The 19,490-nt window shown below is 39.1% G+C and overlaps 3 protein-coding genes across 5 annotated transcripts in view; 1 reads left to right on the top strand and 2 right to left on the bottom strand.

Annotated features, from left to right (window-relative positions):
- The window catches only part of LOC131677769 (choline O-acetyltransferase), a 178,255-nt gene extending 166,585 nt beyond the window's left edge, over positions 1–11,670 (bottom strand). For both annotated transcript variants that reach the window (XM_058957798.1, XM_058957799.1), the window contains exon 1: positions 11,538–11,670. The gene's annotated coding sequence lies outside the window, so the exon portion shown is untranslated. The remainder of the gene's footprint in view (positions 1–11,537) is intronic.
- Positions 1–11,675, bottom strand: part of LOC131677770 (vesicular acetylcholine transporter) — a 78,821-nt gene extending 67,146 nt beyond the window's left edge. Inside the window, exon 1 of the mRNA XM_058957800.1 lies at positions 11,538–11,675. The gene's annotated coding sequence lies outside the window, so the exon portion shown is untranslated. The remainder of the gene's footprint in view (positions 1–11,537) is intronic.
- A 1,279-nt stretch (positions 11,676–12,954) lies between these two features.
- LOC131677767 (pro-resilin-like) overlaps positions 12,955–19,490 on the top strand; it is a 145,737-nt gene continuing 139,201 nt past the window's right edge. For both annotated transcript variants that reach the window (XM_058957793.1, XM_058957796.1), the window contains exon 1: positions 12,955–13,142. The gene's annotated coding sequence lies outside the window, so the exon portion shown is untranslated. The remainder of the gene's footprint in view (positions 13,143–19,490) is intronic.

The raw sequence follows: 19,490 nt of genomic DNA, 5'->3' as shown, positions 1-19,490 counted from the left end.
CCGACACGATTTAGGCGATTCTTCCGCATTCAACTTTTTATGTCATTTTGCCAAGTCATCTGTCCAGTCTCAACTTTCACAACTTCTATCATATCCTGTGCATTTCTGTTTTATCACTAAGAATTAAACGACAATTTGTTCTACAGTGGAAATGCTAATCGTCCAAGATCTGATGGAAAATTATAAATAGTGAAACAATATAAGCAAACTTCGATATTATTTAAATAACGATCAAAATGAGAATATTTGTAGCAGATTGTTGCCGTCATATTTAAAAGTATTACTTAGGTTGTATGGCTTGGCTTTATTAACAATCTTTTATTTAATCATAGTTTGGACTCTTTCGAAAGCAGTAAAAATGTAAGTAAGCTTTCCCTTGCTTATTGTGTTCTTTGTGAGAAAATATAACTAGAAAGGGATACAAATTGTGATTATATATTCTTTTCTTTCCTCTTGTTAAACTAAATAAAAAAATGTGGTCAAATTAAACAGCCTCACTCATTTTGATAGTCATAAGTAAACCAACAAACGAAATCAATTTTTAATCAATGCATCTCTGCATCCAATTATAAAATTTCGTTCTACTGTTTGTTTCAAAATGATTCGACTTCTGCTAACCTGCAATATAACTCTTCGACGTGGCGTTTTTAAATGAGCGTGTAGCACCTTATAGATAGGACAATAAAGAATATCAGAAAAAGTAGCATTTAAAACTCGATTATACCAAAGAGAATAGGGAAAGAGACGAATAGTGTGAAGCCAAAAATACCTTATTGAGCAGACCAATCGTGCAATGTAAATAAACATTACTCATGCCTGAGTTGGAGGAGATAAGTATTGTACTTCTATCAAAAAAGAAATTTGAATTTTCATCAGAATTTAGTTCAATCGTGATTGTAAGGTGCATTCTAGAGTATATGTATGAGTAAAAATAAGCTTTAGAATTATTTCATCTCTTTGTTTCGAAATGCACATCGTTTGATAAACAAATCCATCGATCGACATACGGTTTGTTTTCAAAATATAATAGGAGTCATTTAAAGTGCTGCCTATAGAAGCGGTTGCCAAAATTCTAGTGTTGAAATCATCATAAAGGGCGTGTTGCCGTTTTGACTGATTTTCACTCTTCGTCTCATTCCCTATTCTCTTTGGATTATACCTGTTTTTCATACGGGATAAAACTTGCTTACTTGCCCTCATATGGTTCGTGTGCAACGTGGGCCATAATATTGCACATAAAGGTCGAAAAGTTGATTCAAATTATTGAGATGTATGCAAGAGGAACATAGCGGCGTTTTACACTGTTTTAATTTGGCTTCAGGATGCAGCCATTTTTGCAATGACAGGTACTAACGTCTTAGACCGGACTAAACTCAGGCCTAAAATCAAAGATAGTACCGTGTAGCGGTACCAACTAGCCTCAAGCTTACCGCTAATAAAGTTCTAAAGAAGTTTAAAGAAGTTTGAACTATTTTATGTTTGGTTTCTTTTCAATAATTTAAAAACACATATTTTTTAGTTTTAAACGTAAGCGACACAAAACTGAATTGTTTACAATAAATATATATCATCGCCATACACAAATGATTGCAGGATACCCGAGCAAACGAAAAGCCCATAATACCCCCATGCTCATGGGGTTTGCCATGGATGTTTGAAATGGGTTCAACCCATGAAAACACCATCACCATGGTCCGGTAGATCCCATATGAAATTTGTGTATTTATGGGTTATTGAGACCATTTTATGGTGTCTTGATGGTTGTAAATTTTGGCACGGACCATGTTTAAGGTCTTTTCAAGGGGCTATGTGGTGTTTGAACCCATGAGTATTTGCTCGGGTAATCATTATATAATACATCCAATCAATTAGTAGATTCTTTATTTTGTTCCGATTATTTTCTTTTTAACAATCGTGGTTCGCCAGCTTCTAGTTCCAAAATAAGAATACTCTCGTTGATCACATGATTCTTTGGGGTAATGTTCTTGCTTCTAACGTTCTATCTGTCAAGCGGTAATAAGATTGACGCGCTCTTCTCACATAAACCATCAGGCAGTGCCTTAACAAGTTCTGGAAATTGCGTTATTGAAATGGCTGGGTCTTATCATTGGAAGGAGATTCTCCGCCCCTTTGGGTTACCCATAAATGACTCTGTATATGGATCCGCTCCATTTTGGTCCTTCATACAGTGATAATGTAAATGTAATTTGATAACATAATGTTATCTTTACTGTTAAAAGCATCTGAAGCCACTGGAGTATTTCATGCACTGATGCTGAGTTCTTATATCATCATCATCATCATCATCAGTACGACGCATTTCGTATCGACTGCACAAAACATGAACAGTCCTTCCGAGGGGGCGGGCTTAGCGTAGTTGGTAAATCAATTGCCTTGTACGCAGCTCACCTGGGTTCGATTCCCAACCCCGCAAATAGGGTTAGAGATTTTTCTAAACAGATTTCTCTAACCCGACAAAGAGGCCAATGACCCTAAGGTTAAAACCTCTACATTCAAAGAAAAAATGAACAGTCCATCCCGTCATGTACGGGAATTTGGTATTGGTTTCTGACAATATTGGGGCAGATTTCAGCCTAAATTCCGCAGAAATCCCTCAGAATTCCGGTGGGTTTGACTCGATACTAATACTATTATAGAAATCGACCTACAAACGAACAGAGCCGACACATACAGAAGAATTGTTTTGTTGTGTGGTGCACATACATGTACAGCAACCGAAATTCGTCATTCCTCCGTTTATTACCTTTGCGGTAATATGGGTTTGATACCGCAATGTGCAATTACGTGGTCTTTTACCAAAAGACAATGGAATCTTACCCAAAAGTACTAGAAACGTACCCGTCGGATTTTGGGTGTATAAAACAGCAACTCGTCGTCTCACTTCTGCTGCACTGATTTTGACAAACAAGAACTTGTTGGAAAGCTTATACATCTGGCAACGTTTTGGTAATAATGATTTTATGCATGGCTATATATTTTTCAAGCTAAATCCAATAAGAAAGTACTTTTTTAAAATCTAAGGGTACGATATGTCACTATATTCGAGGTTAAATAAAATAAAGTGAGAAAGTTGCATTTTTTTTGATTCCTGTTCCTTCTTCTTTTAGATCAAGCTTTTGTCGATTACCTATTCCAACAACACCTTAAATTATTATATTGCCAGCTCACGTGAAACATCTGACTCGCTTTCATTGATGACAAGAACTTTGCTTTCACACGAGCACGTAATGCTTCGAACGGAGCCTTGAATTATTTAGAAGCTGATCGAATATTGGCGCCACCTTGTACAGATGCAACTGCGTTCTTTATGTCTTCTTAACTTCGTATTAACCTTTTTCGCACGAAATTACGCACTATTAAATCATTCTCAAAATCATTCAAATTTTCATCATAGTAGCGACCTATAGTGCCCCAACCGGCTGATCTATAGTGCCCCCAAGCGTATGTTTAAGGAGATCAACCCAAGGGTAGGCTGTGGTTGTCGAATCATATATATTTTGCGTGTACCCAAAATCTCGCCTAGGTCCAGCACTTTGGACCCCGTTTTTTGGTTACTTCACCCCAAAAAGAGAGTATAGGGTAAGCGGTTTCGCATGTCTCGTGTACTAGTCGTTGACATATTTGCAAAAGGTATGATTTATTGCTGTTTAACCGTGATAATCAGGTCCGGTCCAGCTGATGTTGGGTACGAAATACATGCTAGACAGCGTCCCCCTGGATCAACCGACATGTCTACGGTATAGTTACTATATTCATAGTTAGGCGGAGACATTGAGCGGAGCCAATTGAACATGTTAAATGCCGGAGCCAATCAAGCATGACGTCACATAACATGTTCTTTTCGGATGTATATGGAAAAGCTATTGTGATTATGGTGATGATTATTTTACTCTTTCCTTGTGTTTTCGAGCGTAGAGAAACAAAAATAAACAATTTTTTTCTGTATCACTAGGAGATATTCACACAAATATGAAATCACATCATATCTTCAAATTCGTTTTGCTATTCGTACATGAAAAGTTCCTACCAATGACGTCAACAATAAAACTGTTCTGCTAGAGCTTGAACATTTGCATGGGATGCCAGTGTTTTCTTCCTGAAATAAGAGCTGCCAGTTTTCCGGCTTTTGTGTCCGCCTAACTATGAATATAGTATCTATAGTCTACGGACATCAAGTTGACATTTTTTACGTTGATTGAGTGTACTGAGAACGAAAGACAATGCGTTTTCGTAGAACAACACGCGAATACATAAACAACGCCTTAATTAATACAGCTGGTCCACGGGAACAGCCGAAATGACAGTTGCCAATGATGTTCTCTACCGTGTATCTAATTCACGTAACATGAGCTACCTCTGCAATATCATAGCAAAGCAAAGCAATAACATAGCATAGATATTGTACCCCCATACCTATTTGACCCCATCCTACTCTACTATTAAAACACAAATATATTTGATAACAATTTTTACTGACAATTGTCTGAATCGATTGGTGTTCGAATTATGAAAATCCAACAATTAACAAAATGTAAGCGAAAACATTGTTTTCTTATATTTTCACAATGTGTTTACATTATTACATAATTTTTAATACACTATCAGTTGCAATACCAATAAAGTTGCAATCAATTTTTAAGTTGGACAAATAATAGCGCGACAGTTGTTTAAAAGTATGCTACATTTTCGCAACGCGGGTCGAATCTCAAATTGTAGCTTTACTTGAAAAACTGTTGAAAAAAGACACCGTAAGAACATTACCGTTGTGTAGGTCCGTCGAACTATCGCCTTACTTCGATCGTTGTCAATTGCTTGATATGGATACTCTGTCCAAACGATGAAACATATTCACAGTTGTTTTTGTGAATAAACTCTTGTTCGTTTTATTGGAAATGAGCTGTTAACGCATTTTGATGGGAATTGACTTTGCGCGTTCATTAATAAATCCCAATAAACGTCAAAAAATGCATAATACCCAAGCTAAATGTGTGCTTATTGGCAACGGCAGCTGTAATGATTCATTAAATTGACAATGAATTATACTTCCAAAGATAAAGGTTTTCGTGTGTTTTGTTTACAACTATATTGTTACACTAAATACCACAACATGTTTAGCACGTGTAACCGATTCCATAAGAAAAGCATTGCATTTACTGTTAAATTTGCGCTCCAAATATTCTTCCACAAGTCAGTATTAACCCTAGAAGGTTGCACTTGCGTTTTCCACCCTAGAACGTTGCACTGGGGTATAAATGTACCCCACGCATTCGATCGCAATTTTCGCAGGTAAAAATGCAAACAAAAGAAATGTATAATACATAATTTTCTTCGTTTTTTAATTGCGAAAACATCTGTGTAAGTGAAAGTAAGTAATTGAATAAATTATGCATAAATTGGTTTGAACCAAAAAAAGTGAAAAACGCGCGGTTTGGACTTTTTATACAAAAATTACTATAACTTTGCGAATTTCCAACCGATTTGAAAAAAATCAAAAGATTCTAAAAGTTGAAAGAATGGTCTGGAAACGGTATAAAATGGAATTTCGATATTTTTTAAAAATGCAATTATTTTGAGGAGTGAAAGTTTGAAAATCGTGCTGTGGAAAATACCACGAAATGGAGTGGAAATTGAAATGAAAAAAGATCTCTGACCAGTAATACATTGGTAACACGCAACGTTACTGTTACAGCAGTTATTGTGCGCAAATTATACTTGCGAGCTATTGCTTTGAAAAAACTATAAAAAATAAAAAAAAAATAATAAAAATCAGCAAAAATGAAAACGATTTTTTGTTCTGCTTCAATATAAAATTAAATAAATGATTAAAAACGATTATATAATACTAAGTGTTACTTACGTAGTAAAACAACAAGTATTTAAACTGGTATTGTCACGAATTACATTTACACTGACAGCACGAAACCTGCCGAAACACTAACGGCAACCGTACACTGGGGTACAAATGTACCCCACGCCAACTTGGACACCTGCTTCCAAAGGCTATAAGCAAACTGACTATACCACCTTTTCCTACTCTTACTAGGAACTCTAAATTGAATTATGGTTAGGGTCCCAGGTCGGTAATGGCCAAATTTTCGTTTTCACACGGCTCCAAAGAAGGCGTGGGCTACATTTTAACCCCAGTGCAACGTTCTAGGGTTAATATCCCCCAGTTGAATCCAGAATTAAGCAACTCTTTACCTTATTCCACTAACAAAACAAAAACTCCTGCTCGTGGCAAACGTGAAGATGCAGAGATGTAAAGGGAGTCCCACATCAAATGGCATTACGGAAAAAATGCTATAGAAAATAACCTATTGGGTATTTTCTCTTGGGTAGTAGAGTGTGGAATACCAGATAGTCTTATGATTTACATACGTCCTGCTTGTGGCTAAAAAATATACGATATACTTATGAAGTTCACTGTTCACTTTTTTGGCTGAGTGTAGGAATATCGTATAATTTTTAGCCACAAGTAGCACGTATGTAAATCATAAGATTATCTTATGAAACGGCATTTATTTTGTTAAATCGGTTTGCTATATATATGATTTCATGTTCCATAAGGTATCTTTAAATTATCATACAACAATATTATACATTTCTCTTATATTTATGAGAATCATAAGATGCTCGAATGAAATTCGTACGACTGGCATATGCAATAACTTATAAAATGTTAAGGTAATCATAAAAGTCGTATGTTTTTCATATTAATCTTATGAAAAGATGCATACTTTATACTTTTCTATTCATCAAAAGTAAATTTTATGAATTTCGCTATGAGTTTTGCCTTAGTGTACACTCAAGCAAAACGTATAGCGAAATTCATAAGATTTATCTTATGATGCATAGAAAAGTAACAAAACTATGTTTTCATAAGATTAATATGAAAAACATACGACTTTTATGATTATCTTAACATTTTATACGGTATAGCATATGCCACTTGTTAGAATTTCATACGAGTATCTTATGATTCTCATAAACATAAGAGAAATGTATAATATTGTCTTATGATAAATCAAAAATGCCTTATGGAACATGAAATCATAGCAAACCGATTTGACAAAATAAATGCCGTTTCATAAGATAATCTTATGATTTCCATACGTGCTACTTGTGGCTAAAAATTATACGATATTCCTATGAAATTCGCTGTATTTTTTGCCTGAGTGTATACAAGTACTCATTGGGCCTAAATGGTCTTTAACCGGCCGGACCGCAACCTATTGCTAGTCTGGCTTCAGCGACCTGAACGGTAGTCCACGTTTGACGATTAGATCTTTTTGTATATGCGAGACAGGCTGCTAGGATCGATATTCTATAGTTCTACAGTGAAGACCCGATTTTATCAGCCCCCGATTTTGCGTACCTTCCATTTTATCAGCTTTTTGACACGATTTTGTCAGCTTCATATGAAAATTTATAGCTAGTAGTTTGATGGGCTCAAGTAGTTGGATTCGAGTAAATCCTCTTATATGCATATTTTTCTTATCTTAGAGATCCGAAATATACAAAAAAAAATTTCTTTTTTTTTAATTTTGTGCTGTTAACCCCCTTTAAATTTAAACCAAATAATCTGAAAGGGTTATGAGGTCATATCTAGGGGTCAAAGAATAATATTTTAAAAGCTTCGGTTTCTCAAAAAGAATGAAAAATATATGTCCCGATTTTGTCAATATCCCCGTTTTATCAGCCTCAAATTCACCCAGGGGCTGTGCCGAAAATTCTGCTAAAAATTGCTTTTCACAATAAATCTTACAATTGGAGGCATAAAAATTACATCCTCCTAGGGTTGCCACCCCTCCGGGTTTGACCCGGAGACTCCGGTTTTCTGGAGCGATCTCCGGCCCTCCGGGTTTTACATCAATTTCTCCGGGTTTGGTGGGAAGAAGCATAGTATCATTTTTTTAGAATTAATTGATTCTTTACAAAATATTTAAAAAGTCATAGGTAACTATTACTCTGGTTCAGAATTATTTTTCCCAATTAACCCTTCGTTTCAAGGTGGCGAAGATGAGTTCACCAAATATTGCTGATTTGTTTCACAAAGCAATGAAAATGAAAAACAAATAAAATTTACTACAATTTAAGGAAAGTAATATTTCGCTATATGCTACAATTGATCTGTTGCATTTTACTAAGTCGCTTAAAATGGTGTAAAAAGTTATTTTTCTGCAAATTTTACCTAATCACTTCACTGTTAGTGGCGCTTATCACCAGCTGCACCAAAGTATGGACGATTTCTTCTAATCCAACTGACTAGGTCAACATCAAACGAGTTCTTCCGGTGTTGTTGCTACTCCTGCAACGACCCTTGTGTCTTAGGTGGGGGGTTGCCCCCTGTTTTGCCCCTTTGTTGCGACCGCTGGTAAAGAATAACCGACGCCACATAGTGCTTCCCATGTGATGCCGCAGCCCAGCCTCCTTTTCCTGTTAGTTGTGGAGGAGAGCGATGCTCGTGCGACTTATCCTCCACAGTAAGAGTAGCTGGTGCTTTTGTATTCTTGACACTTAGGCGGGGAAGGGAAATACTACACCTGATTAAACCGATAAAACCGTTCTCAAACGTTAAAAATTTACAGCTTTACCTTAACGTAGTTATCAAAAGCGATTAAAGTGCTCTAAAATGCCGAGCAATCGCTTTGATTCCAATTTCTGTCTCGTTCCCCTCAAAATTCACCACCCCCCATGTCAGTGAAAATCTCCGCGTCAAAGCCTCTCCAGAGGTGGCAACCCTACATCCTCTCGAAAATGCACTTATGATTTACAATATTTGGTTAAGGTTTCCATATTTGGCAGTTTTCAACTTACTGAGTGTTTCATAAGTCAAGGTTATTAGAGAAAATAGCTTACACGTGAAATTCAGTTGAAATTTATAGGTTTTGCATCTGCATACAACAACCATGTGTCCGTTTTACCCACAGTTCTCCTACAACTGTTTTTGGTAACTGTCGTGGTAGTTATGTGATGTATGATTCAGAAGGGTTTGTACAGTAGGGAGCAACATTTTAGGTGCCAACTGTGCAAATTCTTAGGTCGATCCATGAAACTATATTTTTGCGTCCACTGTTTAAATTTTGCATGGGATTTTACATGGAAAAATAAACTTTCACAAAATAATTCCTCCAGGAGTTTGGGTTCTAAAAATAAATCGTCATGTGGCTTTTATAGGAAATTTATTAAAGACACAAAGTCTCGAAAACCACGAAACGATTTGACATTTGAGAAAAATGTTATTAAGCAAACCGATGAGGCTTCTTTTGTACATAATAAGACAAAGTTAAAAATTTTGTATATAACTCGACCGTAAGCAGCAATGATGCTAAGAAAAGTGAAATTTTCATCAATTTTCAGAACATCAGTCACTTTTTGCTAACTTTTTCCACAAGCATCAGATCGTTTCGTCGTCTTCTAGGCTTTGACAAATCAATATTAATTCTTCAAAAGGGCTAAAGAGATTTTAGTAAACAAACTTGTTTCGCTCCTTATTCCGTTGCAAAGTGGAATTTCATGAAAAATACACATTAATGCACATCTTTACCCTTCGTAGCAGTAATTCGAAATGTTTTGTCAAGCCCACTTTGACAATCAAACTGACAATAATTAGAGTCGTGAGAAGATACATTTTAGTCCAACTAATGAATCAAATTCGTTAGTTGGACAGAGGGTGTGGCTCAACCAGCGAATCACGACTGTAGGATACTGGTTATAACAATAAACTGAATCAAGCTTTTTGTGTGCCATAATGATGGTCAACATCGTTCTGTTCGCAATATGTTGGGAGCACTTATTTTGACAATAGTCGTTTACGTCATCCGCGCAGTAGGAGGAAATTCTTCTATGTGAGTCCTTCGCGTAGTAATTTGTTCAACAAACGCCAAACATTCCTAACTGAGCGTTGCTATCGCTCAGATATAAACAAATATTGTCAGAATAGTGACTTCTTGAAAATTACGAACAAGATAAAATCGATTGCCATTATTGCCATGCCGTAAGAAGCGGATTGGTAAAAATATTTGAAAAACTTGCTTTCTAGCAAAGCCCTGAGAGTGTTCGCCTTACCCGAGATGTCGTCTTGAACGAACTTCCTCTAAATTGTAATGTTATTTTCCTTCTTTCATAGCCTCAATTGTCGATTCGATTGGGTCGCTTCGAAACAACATAGCTTGACAATAATAATCTGAATTATTAGGTTTCACGTGTGTTGAATGACAGTCCACTTTCAGTTCGATGACGCACTTTCGGTGATTGGAACCGAAGCAGTCATTTACCTCGGGTTCCCCTTCGTACTTATCCACTCGTACGAAAATCAATAAATGGGGTACTTACATATTCGGTAACCGTAAATAAATTATTACTCATAGGGAAAATTATTGGAAAACGAACTTGATCCGTTTTAATGTGCAAAAAGCAATTACAATATTATGCAGTTCGCTAAGAATCTCTTGACCCCAACGAAATTAGATAACCAATGTGGAATAAGTGTAAGATGTACTAAGGATGATGCTATAAAACGAAATTGGAATAAATATACATATATTTAAGAACACTTAAACTTTCGTAATTGGATTTGGGCCATCAAAAAATACCGTTTCGATAATCCAAAGTCTTCTCATGACCCCAACCAGAATATCGATCCTAGCCGCCGAGAGAGTCATCCCCCCATTTTACCACTTGATTGTGTTCGTGCGGAAAAAAACCACATTACGAGTAGGTTCATTCACAAATCCATGGTAGGTGACACCGTGCCACGGCCTGCTGGGATGATTATGTAACGTCATTTGCTCTGTTTGTGTGGACTGAGCCAGGAAAGCTCCCCCGTTTCGACCAGCTTCTGTGTCAGTGTGTGTGTGGGGTTCAGTTGGATGGGGCCAACATAGTGAAACAGAGCAGGGGTAGGCATTTGGACAATTTCACCACACTTCATTTTGGGTGGCAAAGTTGGCTATACAAATACAGTGGAAGGCGGGATGGTTTGGGTCTGAGAGATATAGAGCAATAATTTTCCGAGTGTGAGAACTAGTGGGGAGCTTCAAACGCAGGTGAAAAATGCGATGGAATCCAGTCGCCATTTTGGTTTTTTACTACTATTCAGAAAAATTGCAAAAGTTGGTTTGAAACTAATGCTGTTACCTAATATCGTCCGGCGAATTGTTCCCTTTTATGATGGAATAAGATTATATATTTCAGAAATGTTACAGACCTTTTCTCTGTAAAAATATTACTTCCAAGAACAATGAGTGATGGAGACCTGTTTAATCGAATTATTTGCTTTTCTCGCGGCCATTATTTCTCCCCTTCCTCAATGGGAACAACGACCAAGACAAATTGCGGTGAAAATTGAATAATGTCTAATTACATAATTGATTCATTGACGTTGAATTTGATGAATAAAACGATCTCGTTCGTCTGTCGTTCCGGACTTGAAACTCACTTGACGGCGGTTATAAATAGGAATAAGTAGGAGCATATTTTTAAGGCAGGGACAATTTTCAAAAATTCCGACCTACCTGTATCAGGGATGGAAACTCCAGTTAGCCGATTCGACAGGAATCCACGGATGTTGGTTACAACTTTTTGGGGTGAGCCGGTGGCTCCGAAAAAAGAGCTGCCTAGCTTCGAGAACAGGGCAGAAGATTCACTCCCTCCGTTTCCTTCCGATGACGACGCCACTGTCTCTGCTTTGCCAAGGGCTTGCCCTTTTCAGAACCAGGGTTAAATCCACGGGTGTCTTGGATCGTCAGCTACAATAAGAGCACACTTTTGATAAAACCAGCCTTTTTTGCGACTTCTTCGAATGGCTTAGATTCACTTTTCACTTCTTTTCTGATCAGGAATAATCAACTACTTTGAAAATTCCCGCTTTTCACTGGAAATGGTTGTCACGGACTGAAATTTTCACACTTTTCACAATCACCGACGAGCACCGAACTGAGGAATAGAAAATTGTCTATTAGAAATACTTCTCACTAACTTTACCGTGAAAAAAAATAACTTAGAACAGAACAAGTTCTAGAGAAAGGAAAAATCACAAATTTTCTTCACTTTTTCCTCCTAGCCTTGTCTGGTATGAGTGAGGAAAAATCCTCAGTTGACGCTGCAGCCGCACGACGACGAGAGGACCTTTCGACCTGGTGGCAGCAGACGTGAAAACATTCTAGCCAGGTGCTCGGAATTCTTGAGCTCACGAACCCCCGAAATATCACTGGAGAATATCCTCTCGGCAATCAAAACGTGAGAGAGAGATTGAGTGTTATCCTTCCAAATTCACCACGAACACTCGCCTTTCCGCACGTGCGAAGCACGCGTTTCACTTCCTTCGCGACCAAGAACATGGCTCGCGTGGTACGCATGCCCGGTAATCCTTCGTCATTTGATTGGTTCTTCTGTATGTGACGTCATAGTATCGACAAACCCATTAATAATAAACGACCGCGAGAGAATCGTAAACGTTTTTATTCTTTCCAGCACCAAATCTTGTCATCCCTCCAACTAAAAAAGCTCCAAGCTGTGCACTGTAATCAGTTAGCCTATTATTAAACAATTTCAGCCACGGAGCATGTCTTTCTTGGGCTTCAAATTACTTATAGAATGTCAACCGAGGAGAGAGTTGATATCCCCGATACTGGAAGGAGGGGGGGGGAGCATTTTGGGGACGGGGAGCTTGAGACCGACTACAAAAATGGCGCTGATTTCCACATACCATCACATACAGAAGTTTTCGTAATGGACGATTCCCAGGAGAAAACATTCTGTCGGATCGCCCCCTTTCCTATCCCTTTTCGCAAATCTACTCACAAACAACGAATATAACCATTCGAACCCAAAAATATAACACTGGCCTTTTTTGGTGACAACTGGCTTCTGGTTTGGAGACTGGAGGTGTTTCTTCATGTTTGTATGTGTATGTATTAGGATTTCGTTCGTTTGACCAGTTTATTCTTGGGTCGATTAGAAGAGCAAAAGCAACCGCAATGGTGATGCGAAATCAAATATTGCGAGTTTGGACAAAAACAATATAGATACAATAACCGTTTGTGTGATGTGAATAAAGCTGAAATTGATTTTTACTTCTATTTTTAGAATATGAGAAAAAAGTCACGTGAAAAGAGGAGGTAAGCTGGAAAAATGGTTGAAAGGAGGGACACGTTTCATTATGCATCTGCAAATTGTGTCATTATTTCTGTTGGTATAACTACCCAAGTTACGAAATCAATTTTAAGGAGCACTTGAGGAAGTATTCAAGGCTCGTTCCAATTACAAATATGGTTTTTCGTATCTCGTATTCTAATGTCAGTTCCAGCGCCAGCTCAGTTTCTCGCCGCCACTCTGTAAGCACCAAGGATGCCAGGTATATTTTTCAAATGTCTTCACATTTAAAAAAAAATGTCTTCATTTGCCTTCACCGACCAGAATTCTGAATCGGTTTTTGATATTGAGCTAGAATTCTGCCAGAAATCAGTCAAGACATTCGAAAAAAAATTGTCTTCAAAATGAAAAACCCGTCTTCACATCCTTTCAAATGTCTTCAAAATAAAGACATGTCTTCACATCTGGCATCGCTGGTAAACACCCTACCGGCTGAGTTTGACTGAATTGACAGCGGTTATACCTTTACCCAGTCAAACCATTCCGGATCCGGTTCGGACTTCTGAGTGGATCCAGTATGGATTCCAGTTGAAATTCATCAACCGATTGATTCGGAATCAGTTGTTTCCTTTGAGCCAGAATACATACTGAATCCATTCAGGATTTCGAACCGGTTCCAGAATGGATTTGACGAATAGTTGGGATAAGTTGGTGTGGCGATGGCGACGCTTCATAAGTTTGCACAATTTTTTAACATACTTTTCGAGTTTCTTTTGTGGTCTCAGATGGCTGTTTAAAATTTGCATATTGCGTTTAAAGTTTGTTCGGAAATACTATTTCGTTGAATCTTCGCAAGTTAAGATCGCCCAAACTGGAAACTAACGCCAGAAATAGTTTGTGCAGAATGTAATTACCGAATTTGCCGAAAAATAATTTGTTACTACGATTTTCAGATAGAAGGGTTAAATTACTCGCAGAAATTTATTCGCCCACTGAGACGTCCAAAAAATTGTTTCAAAATCGTTCAACGCGGGTCCAACGATGGACGTTTGTTGAACGGTTATTTGGACGTTGTCCAAATTGGTCCAACGAACGTCCTTCATTGGACGATTTTGAAACCAACCGTTCTTAGAGGGCGTTTAAATCCTACACTGAAAAAACTAAACACGTTAACATAATGTGGAAATCTATTCAATTATTTCAATCCTCAAACACATGAAATGCACACGGTTTCCATTTCAATATCCATTAGAATGTGGAATATATGGTATTCAAATGGAATTCATACGAAAAGCACATGTACATCATAAGTTTTTTTGACTAAAAGTTCCATATGAATTAATTGGCTGAAGAATCGGTGAAATCAATTGATTTTAGCGGACCCTACACGGGCAGAAATATTGACAATAAACCAAATATTGATCAATATATTGATAATGTAAGGAAATCTTGAAAATTTTGATTCCATAGAAATCAAATGGGATGAACGTATTGAAGCAGTCTCGTTAATATTTTATTGACAATATTCTTGTCTCGTGTAGGGTTCGCTTTACATGTAGAAATGCACTAGGGTAACCAACCAATTTTGGACACCTAGAGGAAGTGAAATGACGTGAACGACAAAAAATATTTGCTTGCCTATGTTTTTAATGCAATACATGCACGAGTCTGCTCCAAAATTACTGTTCTTGAAAGAAAACTGTCAATGGATGTTTTATACATTGACATAAACTCGAAAGTGACATTTCATCACAGCATGAATTTTTCACATTTCGGACCCTTCCACACTAATTTGGACAGCGTTCCAAGCATATTTTAGACACACTGAATGTGACTGAATATATATTGGAAACAGTGAAGTTTTTTCTATTAAACTGACCTACTGACTCGTTCTCTTTGCAGTATATTTAATGCATGAAAGAAGAACATAAGCAAATCAGTGACTGCCAATCGCAGCTCCAGGAGGCTTTTTCCTGCTCCTAAAATAAACAAAATAAACAATCAAAAATGGTACATTAATCTTTATATGGAAGCAGTGGCGTAGTAAGAAAATTTTTCGGGGGGGGCGGGGATATGAAATTTTTTTGTATATATATATGAAAAAATGTTCAAAAATATTCTGAGCAGGAAAAAAATGTTCAAAACCAACAACTCAGGGAACGGGTTTGGGTAGTCAAGGTAGGAAAGTTGGTATAGAATCAATGCTCTTCCCCTACGAGGACAATCTGGGCGGCAAACTTCAGACTGTCTAATTTACTAAGCCCTTCAGTTCCCTTGTGCAATTCAGTACCACTTCCTCGTTGAGCTTCCGACTGGTTCGCGAACTACTCGGTCTAGTCCCCGATGATAGATCTAGCCTACTCCGACGAAAAGTTCCCCGGCGAGAGAAGTTCGAAAGCTAACCAACCAGCCAGGTGCTGCGGTCAGTTCGGCGATTCCGGTAGAGTAGGGCATCCGGTTTGATAGCGCCCCGGCGCGGTGTATCGTCGCGATCTACGCGGTCTCGTTCCCGGCGGTGAATTTGACTGTCGCTGACGGAGAGGTCCCAGACGAAAGAAGTTCTCCCGAACCGATTCTTATTTGGTTTCAGTACTACAACTTCTTGAGCCCTTTGGCTCCGTGACCGGTGCCATTTAGCACCGCAACTGCTTTAAGCCCTTTAGTTCTCTTCTTGGGCCACTTAGCACTACTTCCTTGATGATCCATTCCGCTCCTCGACTTGTTCGCGAACAACTCGGTCTATTCCCCGACGATGGACCTGACCTACTCCGACAGAGAATTCCCTGGCGAGAGAATTTCTCCGGAGATCGAGTTATTCAGCTAGGTGCCGAGGTCAGTTCGACGATTCTGGTGAAGCAGGGTGTCCGGTGCACTGGTGCGCCGATGACCCGCGACTAGTGGTGTCTCGTCGCTGTCTACTCAGTCTAGTCCCCAGCGGTGAATCTAGCTTACGCTAACGGAGAGTTCCCTGGCGAAAAAAGTTCTCCCTATATCGATTCTTCTTTGGTTTTCGCTATTTTTCTATCGGAACAACCGGTGGGGTGCCGTGGTCGGTCTGACGAATCCGCATGGAGCGTGACGTTCGGTTCGCTGGCGTTTCGACGACTCATACTCGCTGCTCTGTTGCAGTCTACTCGACTAATCCTCGGCGGTGAATCTAGCTTATTCCTGCGGAGAGTTCCCTTGCTCTCCCGAAACCGTTGTTCGATGTCCATTCCATTGTAAGACGGTCATGATCTACATCAGCGGTTCTCAACCTTTTTCGTACCACGGACTCCTTAGATATCACACTGGGTTCTGCGGACCCCCATAGATAAACATCAATTTTCTATGCTATCAATATGTTATTTTCAATTTGTTAGGAAACATGACTTGAAATTTCAATATGCACTCGGAAAATATATTTTTCTTCGCGGACTCCCAGCAATGACTTCGCGGCCCCCTAGGGGTCCGCGGACCCCAGGTTGAGAATCACTGATCTACATCATATCTCTGTTTACTGCGTTCCACGTCTCTACGTCGCTTGTCATTATGTAGGCTACATTATCCGGGTTGATGTCCGGTCCTCCCGTGTTAAGTAGTTCCCTGCACGTCACTTCAAACCTCGGACATTCAAAGACTCTGCTCGGACATTCAAAGACTTCAAACCTCGGACATTCAAAGTCGCTCCGGTGTCTCCTCGACGATCTCACACTTCAAGCACAGTGTTGACGTTGCGTACCCACACCGATGAAGATACTCCTTAAGCAGCCGTGGCTCGATAGGAGCTGTTTCAGGTGGAAAGTCATCACTCCGTGCTTTCTATTGACCCACGCCGACAGGTTTGGATGAGCCGGTAGGTCCACTTTCCTTTCTCCGTATTGTCCCATTCCTGCTGCCACGTCACCATCGAATCGCTTCTCATCATCTTCCTCATGTTTCTGGCGTTTCATTGTTTGTAGCACTTGATATCCTCCGTCAGGGTAATGCAGATGGGGATCATCTCGGCGACAAGGCATACTGCCTCCGGTACGCAATCGAAACTCGTACGACCAGCAGTCGAAGCGTCCTGTTCAGCTTTTCGCGGTTTCATTGTCTCCGTTACCGAAACCTCCATTTCTACAAGTGTCTCACCGTTAGTGACACATCGTCCACGAAACCAACGATTTTCACTTTCCTGGGAAGCCGCAGTGTTAAGCCCCATCGTACATCCCATTCGAAACTGTTGGACAAAGAATGGAGCCCTGAGGAACGCCCGCTGTGCCTCGCATTGCCTATTGCCCGTTTGTTCGTCTGGTACAGCAGTGCTCTACTCTGGAAGTATCTCTTAAGCAACTGGCTCATTCTTTTATGCCACGCTGCGGCATTGGTCTATTCGCTGGATGGCTCGTTGACTTCCCACACTTTGGCAGCAACATCAGTTTCTGCACCTTCCTCATTTCGGGGATTACCATCATCTAAAGACTTCAGAAGTAGCATCCTAAACATGTCCGGATATGTCAGGATCGCAGCTTTCAGCGCCACGGTTGGTATTCCATCCGGACCGGGGGTTTTCTTTGATTTTAGTCACATCGACGCTTCTTTGAGCTCGTCGTTAGTCACTTACCACTCGGCTGTGTTATCTCCTTCTTCTTCGCCGTACGATGTAGGTGACCAGGTAGTTGAATCGTGATTCGGGAAGAAACCCTCAACGATTATCTTTAGCTTACCCGGGATATATTTCAGTTGGTGTTGACGGATCCTTGTCTTCGTCATGACGACTCAGTACGCGTCCCCCAGGGATTGGCGTTTATTTCTCAGCACAGCTACTTATGGCAATTGGCTTTCTAAGCTTGATCTCCCGTTTTAAAGAGTCCTTCTCAAAACGTCGCATGCGCTCCTCTCTCACTCTCCGATCTTACGCTCTGAGTCCGCCTTCTGGATCTAAGACAAGCAGCGTGTAGCGTACTGAGCTACTCATTTAACCCGTAAGCTGCACGCCGTCTACTGCATGGCCCTAGTTTTCGTGACATTGTAACGTCACAAGCCGTCACAATCCTTCTTGTTAGATCAGCTGCATCAACGTACTTGATTCCGTTGTTCGCCGAAGTAACTCAACAAAGAGGTTTTCGTTAAAGGCTTTCGTCTTCCACTTTAGCTTGCGGCTCGTAATTCTTCGTGCTGCAGCAGGGTTCCATTGGCCGATGCGGTAGCGAAACGCCTGGTGGTCAGGGTTACCATATTCACGGATTTTTCTGTAATGTAACAGATTTTTTTCACAATTTTTGATCACAGATTCTTTTTTACAGATGACAGATTTTTGGCATATTGATGAAAATTTCAAGGATTTTTGAAAATGTTGTGATTTTTCACAGATTTTTTGGAAATTTATCACAGATTTTCACAGATATTTCTCCTGTTTAAGTCATCACAGATGGTAAAAAGACTTTTTTGACCGAAACACAGATTTCAATGTGGCATCCCTGCTGGTGGTCTCTATGGGGATACTTCTCTCACACTCTCCAGTCCATGTTCGCCGTCAGTCAAGGACTACAGAATGTGGCGAAATTTCTCTCCGTACCGATATCCGTTTCGTGAACCAATAAGCTCCCAGCTCCTCGCTTCGCCGCGAGCTACTTGTTATAGTCCTCGACGGTTGAGCTAGCCTTCACAACGTGCCGTCAGGTAGGTGTCGAGTCTGCAGCCAATTTTCACTACAAGGAAATATTTTCACAAGATGACTTTTGCAAATGAAACTTTGAGAATTTTATTTAAAATTTTAGGCAGAAATTTGTTTAACATATTGATTTTTTTCAAAATTCTCCGAAATATTTCGGGGGGGTTTCGTCCCCATGACTGCATGAAGTATTTTTTTAGTTCTCTCATTTTGAGAAATAGAAAAACTTTCGGTACAATTAGGTTACTGCAGACTTAACAAAGCAGCATTAAATGTTATGCAATAAAGTTAACAATAATATATTTCGTGTATCAATTCATCTGTAGCAGTATTATGGAGTAACTTCAAGTGGATGATAAATCAAGGTTCAAAGCTCGTCAGGAATCTTGTACTAAATATTAATTTTTGATTCTTTTGTTTACGAGGTGGTTTCTTGTTATTCTTTCTAAGCTCAGTTTTTCTATGTTTCTCTTCCTTTACTTTCCTTTTTTCTTCAGTTTTCGCCTTCTAGTATTCAACTGTTCGGCGCAATGTTAAAACAGCAGGACTACGTCGCTTGAATCGTGATTTTTTTTTTCAATTTGTTTATTTGATAAGGCACGTATGCGTTAGTTTAAAGGTGCCATTTTTTCATTGTTTTACATTTTGAATTTCCTAAAACTAGGGGGTTACACATTTCAATATTATTTTGTTTTATATAATGAAACTAAAAAAAACTTTACAGCTAACTTATACATAT

Source organism: Topomyia yanbarensis, chromosome 1 (genome assembly GCF_030247195.1).
Source record: "Topomyia yanbarensis strain Yona2022 chromosome 1, ASM3024719v1, whole genome shotgun sequence".
Classification (NCBI taxonomy): Eukaryota; Metazoa; Arthropoda; class Insecta; order Diptera; family Culicidae; genus Topomyia; species Topomyia yanbarensis.
This window is presented reverse-complemented; position numbering and strand designations above follow the sequence as displayed.